This window comes from Hylobates moloch, unplaced genomic scaffold, assembly GCF_009828535.3.
Source record: "Hylobates moloch isolate HMO894 unplaced genomic scaffold, HMol_V3 SCAFFOLD_11, whole genome shotgun sequence".
NCBI classification, from domain to species: domain Eukaryota; kingdom Metazoa; phylum Chordata; class Mammalia; order Primates; family Hylobatidae; genus Hylobates; species Hylobates moloch.
In genome coordinates this window covers 8,347,877-8,359,225 of record NW_026652286.1, presented here as the reverse complement: position 1 = coordinate 8,359,225, position 11,349 = coordinate 8,347,877, and positions in this window count along the sequence as shown.

The window sequence follows — 11,349 nt, the reverse complement described above, 5'->3', positions numbered from 1 at the left end:
AGGCTTTGTAAAATCTGGACCCGTGTTATACCACTATTTCACTTGTTCCTTATATTCTAGCTTTATTGTCCTTCATTCTGGGCCTCGAAAATAGCAAGCCTGTTTCTATACTGTGGTCTTTGTATTAGACCTTTCCTGTTCCTGGAATGTTCTGCCTCCAGATCACTTCATGGCAGCTCTTTCATGTTATTCAGACCTTAGCTTTACTGTATCTCACAGGACTGCAAGGTCCTCTTTGAATACTCAATACCTCCTAAGCCATTTTCTTGCATGTCATCCTGTAATTGCACTCATCTTGAACAGATATTAACTTGCTTTTGAATTTGTTCATTCTTTTATTGTTGCATTACCCCCTCCACTGCCTATTGATAGAAAACAAGCTCTATTTCTCCCTATCAGCAAATACTTTTCTATTTGGCCCCTTACCTCCTTAGTATCCCTTTGATCTGTAACAGACAATAAAAACTTTTAAAATTTATAAAATATAATTATTATTTAAAAAGTTCTTCTATTTCCTGACTCTTAACTTGAAATTAAAAATAGTTCCCTATATCTGAGGCTAAGACAAATAATCGAATGCTATATTCTCCTCCCTGTAAGTTTTCAAAAATAAACTACCAGGTACAGTGAGTATTCTTTAGCTTTGTATTCAAGGCTTTTCAGGATCTCTTCAACCTATGCTAATTCTCTCTACTTTTTTTACGTTACATTTATTCTATTCAAGCTGAATGATTCCATTTTCTCATAGATGTACTCCTGTAATATTTTATCTTCAAACATTTGTTATTACTGTCCTCTTTTCCTGGAATCTCCTTCTTCTCATGCCCACATGTTGATATTTTTGACCTTTAGAAATAGTTCCAAGGCATTATAAATAGACTTAATATATTCTTAAAATATTAGTCGTGGACTTTTTGTTTTTGGTAAATTCATACTTCTGGGCATCAGTTGCCTCATTTTTGAATTAAGAGGTTGAACTCCACAAAATGACACACGTATGGATCCTTGAATGTATCACTACAGCATGAAGAGGAAATAACAGCCTTTTGCATAAAGGTTGCTGGAAAGTTACCTAGATGAGAAAAAACTCAAACTCATGTTTATTTCTGCACTAGATAGAAATTATTTGCAATTTTCTTGAATATAATCTACACACTAACATGTAATTTATGAGTGTAAGAGCTTTTATTTAATAGTAACATCAAACAGGTATAGATCATTTAATAATCTATTGTGGAAGTTTCAGTATAAATTTGAAACAATATACTGGTAACACTTTCGCATTATTTTCAAGCTATAAATAATTTTTCTTAATGACCCTATCAATTTGATAATAAATAACCTCCAAAATTTATCCTTGATCACAAAATCAATAGCCCCTATATACTTTGGCTTACTTATTTATATAGCTGTTACCAGAATTATTAATTAACCATATAAACCTCCTTGAGGATACACTATTGAGCACAGTACAAAGCAAAAAACTAGCTTCTGTTTCAAAATTTTTATTTAAAAAGTCAGATTTGATATTGTAAAAGCCTGTGTTGTTACATTCTCCATCTTGAAGCTAATCAAGCAATGAAAGTTTCTTCAGTAATTTCTCCCATAGTGCTTTTTAGCTTCAGTGAATTCCTTTCTTCTGTTTTCAACTTAAATTACCATACTAGTCTAATTTGTCCAAGGATTATCCTTAATAATATAAAATTGCAACCTTATATGAAAAGGTTTCTGACCTAGCAGTTTATGAGAGTCTCTCTCTCTCTTTCTGTAAAGACTAACACAGCAACAATTCTCAAACTTAAGTCTCAAGAGCTCTTTACACTATTAAAATTTTGTGAACATCTGAAAGAGGTTTTATGGTGGGGGGTTATCTCTAAACATTTACTGTATTAGGCATTTTTAAATTATAATTTTTAAGATTTATTAATTAATTCAATTTATAAAGCAAAACTAAATCTATAACATGTATATATTTTATTAAAATAATTGTTTTTCAAAATAAAAAAACTGTGGAAAAATTGTATCATTTAAATATTTTTATATATCTCCTTATTATCTTCCATAATAAAATGCCTGCTTTTGCACTCAAATTGTTGATTGTGAAGTTTATGTAGAATACCTACTCTCAACAGATATGTAATGGGGAAAACAACGTGTATTTCAATAGCCTTTTTATATCATTGTAGATTTTCTTCCTTGAAACTACAACCAAAACATGATGTGTTATTTTTTAAAAGCATTTGCAATGTGGAATATGAAAGCATATCAGTAAACTTTTCTGTTTCTTTAAAATTCATTGATGTATTCTATCTTTAGAATGTATCTTTTGTAGATGCATGCTGTTAAAATCTTTCAGTAGTCAATTCAAAAATACTAATTCATCGAATTGTATAACTCTTCCAAATGTAAACATAATTCATGATAAAATATTTAAAATCCTATTGGCTAATATCACCAGTGATGGCATCGGAAAAGTCTTTTGCTATTGGGAAGCACTTAGGATCATGTACATGTTTATCAAAATTATATTTTTCACTTGAAAGTTTAAATTCTATCAATGGCAAAAAACACTGCCAGTCTTTCCTTGATTTTATAGACTCATTTATTCATTTAAAGAAAATATTTGCTACATATTCATCTGAATAACCATAGTTTGCTATTTGTCATTCTGCCAAATAAAAATGGACAATAGTGAGGTTATAGAGATGAATGCAAAATAGCTAGCAAGAGCATAAAGATACTACTGAAAACACACTGAGTTAATCTCTGAATATGTACACATTCATACACAAAATGTATTACCTTAGAAAATCCTAGAAAACATGAGAACACCTTCCATTAGTTGTCTAAGAAATACTGTCATCATGTGTCATGCATCCTCTAGGCAAATCTGCTGTACGTCCATAAAAAATGAGGGTGAAAAAAATCGCATCAGCTCTTATTACTATGAAAATAGTTTCGACCTCACAGACCCACATAAAAGGAACCTCTAGCTGGCATAAACCACATTTTTGAGAAATACTGGATCAGGAAAAATAAAGTACCAGAAACTTAGTTCAATTTCTGCAAATAGTGGGCATATTTGATATATATATTCTTGTATAACTTTATAAACCAATTAGAATAGAGTTTTCTTAAGTGAAACTGTAATATAGTTCATTCATACCTTCTGAAAGTAAAAAAATTTTACACTCATAAAATAAGACATAAAATCCATTCTATTTATAGATCACAGACCCTTACAGATCTTACAGAGTTAAGCCAAGTTCAAGTAGACAGAAACACAGAAAAATCACAGGTTCAAATCTCAAGGAGCAGTTCTCCTTTCTAATGCGTGGCAAATATCACAGGCTAAAATAACATAGACTAGAAACTTGATTATTTGCCATCTCTTACCCAACAAAGTATAAATTCTATCATCCACCTGACTGAGAACACCAAATGGTCACATAAACTAGATTACAATCTCTGCTCCTACCAACATGAAATAAATGATCATCTAGTAAATCAGCTTCACATATGCACAGGGTGATCTCTCTGTCATGCATGTGAGAGCCTAGTACTCCAACATAACATACAGAGAAACACAGGTCCCTGGGCTGTGTTATGGAAAGGGATATGGCCTCAACACACCGATATAATAATATACTTGATTTAAAAATTAAAACATAAATATTAGAAGAAAGAAAACAACTGTAGGCAAATAGAAAGTCAGCAAAAATAAAGTGCTATTGTGTAGCTTGAGAATCATTTCAGAGGCTATGAGAAGATTTGCTCGGGCTTAAATAGCCCATAAGGTGCACTTCTCAGTGAAGAAAATTTGATTGATTCTGGGCAGGTGAGTCCATGGAACTCTTGGTGGCTCTCCAAAACTGTCAAATCACAATTTTCAAACACTTTAAAATGTGATTAAATATATGTCAAACTTACACAACTTATTGCGTCTGTCCAAAGAACATTTTGGGGAACAAAATATTTATAGTCTACTCGAGAAGGCATTCTGAAAAGCATGGACTGAGTTAGGAACAAAACACTTTAATAACCCACAGGGCTATAAAATTTTGATCTTTGGGGCTACATTTTCTGCATAAAAGTGATTATTTGCATTCCTATTACAAAGGTCTACAAGTTATCATGTTATTTTAGTAATATAAGCTGTTAGTTAACAGCAAATAGTAAAATCAAACAAAGGTAAATTGTCCTAAAAACTAAATATTTCTTGGGTGATTTAAACCACTACTCAGTGAGATATTTAAAAGTCATGCCACTCACTTTTTATGTTATTTCTAAAATTTAAATAATTTATAATATTTTACAATTTGCAATAAATATTTTGTGATTAAAAATAAAATGTCTTAAAACATTTACGTACCCACTCAAACAACTACTAGGAAATGAAAAATGTTTTCCTAATATTTTGGGTCATTTTAGGCTTCAGAGTGTTTAAATTGTAACATACTCAATCTTTATTTCCTTCGGACCTTACAAAACTGATTCAAGTACAGTTTTCATCTCAGAACTAGTGGGAATATTGAGCTCAGACCGACTACCCCTGTGATGTAATAACAAAACAAAAATAAATCTTAAAAGTCTTTTGAAAAAATAGAATAATATTGTAAATGTTGGGTACCAAATGAGAGAGTTTAAAACTGAAGTAATAAAAAATGCACCTAGTTTTCTATCATTTTTTGAAGTCATATACGGAAGTTCAAAAATCATTAGAATAAGGGATTTAAGGATTTATAACCCAAGATTCAATTGGATGAATAATTAAAGCTTAATTCATGCATACAAAGAAATATCCAACTGTATTTGTCTGAGTGGTAAATGATTTATTATGTTTTATTATAAATGATGAGTGTTCTAGTTTTCTTTTATAATTGGTGTAAATCCAGGCAATGAAAAATTTAGTTATTGACATAAGAAGAAAATGAAGTCAGTATGTTGAAGTGATACCATTCCAGTACCATAAATACAATTAACGTTGGTTTTAATCAGCTTTGAAGCTAAAATAAAAGTCCTTCAGAGAGCTCCATCTATTATTTCAGTATAGAATATTTTGCAATCAAGCTTATAGTATCTTGTCACTTATAATAATCAATAAGACATTTGACTCGTAATTCCTCAAATCCTGAGTACAATCTGCAGATTTAAAGGCTGGACCTTTGTCTTAAATTCCTTATCTCATCTTATTCTAAGTTCTACAGCAGAAAATTCTCTCTAGTTCCTTTGCAGCTGTAAAATTGCAGTTTGACACAGAACACCAGAGGAAAACCACCCTTTCTTTCACAGCCTTGTCTCTAAATTGACCTCATTTGAACTCAAGGAAATAAATTATATTTACCAAACATTATAGATTATTTGGAGAAAAACTAAAGGAAGTTATGTCTAGAAATCAGAAAAACAGTGTTGAAGTCAGAAGGAGAAAAACAGTAAACCTGTTGAAATGAGCTCATCACATGCTCAGCCCATTTCAAAGTTGTACCTGACTTGAAGTGTGTCCCTTTTATGATTTAAGAAACATAGAACCTGATTAAAAGACCCACAGTGTATATATCCAGCCCTTCTAGGGGAAAAAAAAAAATCTCTTCTTAGGGTCTGGTTTGGGTCTAAAATTTCTATCAACCTTTCCTTATCCTTCATTCCATCATTCACATTTGCAGAATAAACCAGAACACAATTACATTCGTTAGAGTAAAGCTAGGTTTCCCAACAGAACACCTTTGTGATTATACCTGCCTGGGGGAACAATCACAGTGTTACTTTGTCACCACTGTTAATAAGCTAGGCCTATTTACCAAACCTGTCACACCAGGTAAATAAGAAAGTTCAGCATTTTACAGACTTCCTATGAATCAAACTTATGAGTACCAACTTGAGAAAAACTGTTTATTGCTCGAATGTTCAATTCATTCATTCTGGTTCTGACCACATCAATGAAATACACCAAGTGCTCTGCCATACTAAACAAAGTCCTGAGCTCACAGATCAATATACTTTCTGCTTTTAACCAAATTTCATCCCTGAATATTTAATCCTTTATATATTCAATAAAATCATCCAAAGATTCTGTCTAGACCTTTCATCTAGTGAAATCAGTTGCATCATATTTTGTTCTAATTCTGATGATTTAATGATCACATCATTTTAAAGTTAATTTTAACACATTATTGTCATTGATATGAGAGAAAGCCTCATTATTTGGGTAAATAAGAATGGAGTTTACAGAGGTCCCTTGTTTGTCAACTAGTCTTTTCCTCTCAACTAGTCTTTCTACTCCTTTTCGTTATCTCTACTACGTTTTGGCTCATTTTTTTCCACTTGTCACAATAATACGAATACTTTGTTCTTTCTTCAGTTTTATCCTGTATTTTCTTAAATTCACTGACCTGTTTCTATTTTTACTAATGTAATAGAAAGAACATTGATTATTTAAACTAATGAATTTTCTTTTGTCCTTCTGTTGCTTTTGTCTCTCTAGATTTCTTAACTCCTTGTTAAAAGAATGTTTATGTTCATGTTTACAGTTTGAAAGACTCAAAATTGTAAAAATTTCAGTCCTTTCCTAAAGTGTCGATAGATAGCTTTAGTTCCATCCCAATCAAAATCCTGGAAAGGAGTGCTTGTGTGTGTGTGAGATGTGTGTGTGTGTTTGTGATGTGTATGTAAATGAAAAGTTGATTCTAAAATTTAAATACACTTTTAAAACAGGCAAAACTTGTCGATAGTATTAAAAATCATAAAGGTTACTCTTGGGTAGAAATGAACGGATGGGTGCACAATAGAGTTTTCTGGGGTGCTACTGATGTTCTGTCCCTTATGGCAGTGCTGGTTAAAAGTGTAAGAAAGTGAACCATCTATGCATTTAGGATTTGTGTACTTTTCTGTATATGTGGTATACTTCAACAAAAAATGTCAAAATTGAGAAAAAAGAATCTTCAACATTTTTCAGAAATCTTCCACAACACATTTCTTAAAATTGCAATATTTGATCTGGGAATAACCCTATTTCCTGATTGGTGTCTTGATAGGGGTGACTAATTTCAGCAAAATCCTTTATTCAGATTGGGTTATGCCCCTCAACCCCACCAGATTTAGACCTTCTTTTCCTATTTGAGGTGAAACTATATAACCTCCTTCTTAAAACTTCAGGTTCTTTTATATTAATTGCCAGACACACATACATGCACACACGCACACACTCACATACATCCTCTAAGGAAATACAATTATGCTTAGATTCACTAATGTCTAAATCCACGTTAATAAAGAATGATTATTTTCCTAAAGAAAATAACCTGTAGAAATATCGTATACCTTAAATTAAAAAAAACTTATTAGGCAAAATAATTTTAACCTTCTTTAGCTTTATTTGGTTTTAAAAGACTATATCCAGAGACGTAATTGTAATATCAAGTCTCTTTACTGTGATTCCCTCCACTGCAAAAAAAAAAAAAAAAAAAAAAAAAAAAAAAAACCATTTATGCTTGATTATTAAGATAATACAAAAAGTCTACAGAAGCTCAAGGGGTTTTAGTTTTTCATTTATGCAAGATGGAAATAATTGGGTAATGCAATGCACACTGAGCCCCTTGTACATGCCCATATTTATTAACACTACCTGTATCATCATAACATGGCTCCCTGATCTATCGTTGAAGAGGAAGCCACAGAATATCTATGCTCTCTCCAGCTGGGAAAAATCCACAGGGGCATAGATTATTTTGATATATAAAAATTAAATTTATTTAAAAGGGAATATTACAAATGAATGGCAAAATATTTTTAAATATAGTTCTTAGAAAATTAGCTAAAAAAAGTCAGATAGTTATTTTATATCATAAACCAATAAAGCTATATTTATTCCAACTAAATTTAAAGTTAAATTTGAAAAATAGTAATCTCAAAACACCAAAACCAATATAAACAAAATGTAACTCAATGAGGAAAGAAAATGAGAGGTGAATAGACTCATGTATTTAAGTGCACACTTAAAAAATATTAGGCCTGGCGTGGTGGCTCACATCTGTAATCCCAGCACTTTGGGAGACCAAGGCAGCCAAATAGATTGAGTGGAGGAGTTCAAAACCAGCCTGGGCAACATGGGGAAACCTCATCTCTACAAAAAAATACAAACAATTAGCCAGGCATGGTGGTACACATCTGTAATCCCAGCTACTTGGGAGGCTGAGGTAGGAGGATTGTTGGAGCCAAGGAGGGTGAGGTTGCAGTGAGCCAAGATCGCACAACTGTACCCCAGCCTGGGTGACAGAGTGAGTCCCTGTCTCAAAAATAATAAATAAAATTTTAAAAAATTGAGACCTTAGCTGGACCTGGTAGCTCATGCCTGTAATCTCAGCACTTTGGGAGGCCAAGGCGGGTGGATCACGAGGTCAAGCGATCAAGATCTTCCTGGCCAACATGGTGAAACCCTGTCTCTACTAAAAAGACAAAAATTAGCTGGGCATAGTGTTGCATGCCTGTAGTCCCAGCTACTCGGGAGGCTGAGTCAGGAGAATCGCTTGGACCCAGGAAGTGAAGGTTGCAGTGAGCAGAGATCGCGCCACTGCATTCCAGCCTGCCAACAGAGTGAGACTCTGTCTCAAAATAAATAAATAAATAAATAAATAAATAAATAAATAAAATTCAGACCTCAGAATGGATACAAATACATTAAGAGATTTAAAACTAAGCTACAAATTGTATAATAAATATGACCAATAATTAAATTTTTAATAATATAAAAATGCCCTAAACCTAAAACAGTAATAAATCAAAAAACAGATGTGAAAATTAGCATTTAAAAAATATTTTGCTTTAATACTAATCCAGTTACTTAATTTAATGCAATTAAATACTAGTTTCTGCCAAAAAAAATAATTAACAGTAATACTCATTTCAATAGAAGATATAGCAAGATCAGAACTTTTCACTGCTGATGGAAGATTAAATTTTGCTGCAAGCCTGGAAATCATTTGGGGACCCTTTGCAAAGAGAACAAAAATATGTTCTGCCTTCTGTCTTAGAACTAAACTCCTCAAAAATTCATTTTGAGTTAAAAACAGAGGTATAGTGACTTAGGTAGAGAATAGGCATTATAGAATTGTGTTAAGGAATTAAAAAGGAACCAATGTATAAATATTTATACATTGGTGTAATATATTTATAATAATATTTGTTATAAAATAATAGGAGAGATTGTTCAGTAGTTATGTTGTCCATATGTTATTGACTGTTATCCATCAATTGCATTATACTTTTGAAGAATATTTAGTATAGGCTAAAGCGTAAGCAAGTGATTTTTCATAAAAGATGCAACAATAATGAATTTGCAGATGACAAGTTTATGCCAATTTTATAAATAAATGTAAGAGATACTAAGACATTTACCTTTATTTCTATCTACATATAGTCTATGCATCTATCTGTTTATTCCATTTGTCTACTGAAAACATAAAAATGTTAATCCATGGGTGGTGAAATTATCAGTGATTCAATCTTCTTTTTATACCCTTTTATTGTCCAATGTTTCTTAGAGAGCACTTATCTCCTTTAAAATCAGAAATCAAATGTTAGATAATTATAATGAAAGCAAAGCAACTTATACCTCAAGTTTTTTCACTTTTGCTTTTTTAAAAATCACGTTAGATTTTGTTTGTTTTTGTACAATGTAGCCCGGAATTAATGCACAGATTAGTACTGTATGAAGGTCAATTTTTATGTTATTCAATCAATAGACTTTCTAGATTATGTAGGGGCTATTCCTCAATTATAGTCCACAAATATTTATTTATTCAAATGTCTGAAAGTTCATCAATAATCTTTACTTTTTCCAAGTCTCTCTGTCACTGATAAATCAGTTTCTCAAAATACGGTTTTATGAAGATTTCTGTTACCAAGATCTTCAAGCCTAACAGAACTAAATTACATTTGACCTCATATATCTGCAAATAGCTGACAAAATTTATCACACATGAACAAATTACCTCTAAAAAGTTTTAAGTAACTACAACTTGCTAAAATTATAGTAGCTATGGAACCTTTTTACCATACTTTTATTCTAGAAATTTATTTTAAGTGGAATCTGATCTTTTTCTGTTTCTTCCTACAAGTCAAAAATAAAGTCTATTTTACCATAACATAACCAATGATTTTAAAGAAATTAGTATTTTTTCTATAAATCAGTAGGTTCTCTGGATATTGCCTTCATGAACTTTACCATCCAGTCTTCAAAATCAGCATCAGAAAGGGACAAAGGATCCAAGATCAGCCTTTTAATATCCTTTGTTTATGTGAAAATCATTTCCTGAAGCCTAGCCAATCAAAACGGAATAAAATTGGATGTACACCAGGATCGAGTATTTCTGCCAATGTTTCCTTTCTGTAAATAGCACTAAAAAAGAAACAGATGAAAATATCTCCAGAATCTGCTTAGATCCTCAAATCAGGGGTCACCTGAAAACTCTTCTATCACATAGATAATTGTCAGAAGCTGTATATAATTTAAGAACTTTCCAAACAACTCCATTTCTTACTGCAAGTGAACTCAGAAGAACCTGCATGGAGTTTTCAGAGATACTCAGCTGGACTCACTTATCTGCATTGTTATTTCTATCTATGTGACCTTTAGCCTATTTTTCACGATGTTCCCTCTGTTGAGCCCTTTACCTTCATTTCTGCATAGTAAACTTTTCATCTTCCAAAACATACCTCACAAGCTATTAGGTTGGTGCAAAAAGAATTGTGGCTTTTGCTATTAGTTTTAAAGGCAAAATCTTAATTCTTTTTGCACCAACCTAATACCATTTTGTACACATGTAAACACCCTTTCCTTTGAACTAAGCATTGTATTTCTTCCCAATTCAGTTACAGACCTGATTTTTATGTCTTTCTTTCCTTTCCATGTGCTGTATATGCTCTTTGAACAAGCTATTGAGATCATTTGCCCATTTTTAATGTTATGTGCCTTTGTATTAGTGTTATGAGTGAATTATATATTCCAGATAAAAGTTCTTTATCAGATATATGATTTGCAAATATTTTCTCCTATTATATGGTTCATCTTTTCACTTTCTTGGTGTTCTTTGAACATAAAATTTAGAATTTAGACATCAAATGTACATACTTTTACTTTTGCTACTTGAGCTTTTGGTGTTATACCTAATAAGTCCTTGTCAAGTCCAAAAACCTGAAGATTTACATTTATGTTTTCAATAAAGAGGTTTTTATATTTTGCCCTTACATCTAGGTCTTAGATAGCTTTTCAGTTATTTTTTCTTTACGGTGTGAGGTAGGGGTCCAACTTCATTTTTTACCCTATAGATATCCAATTTTCCCAGCACCACTGTT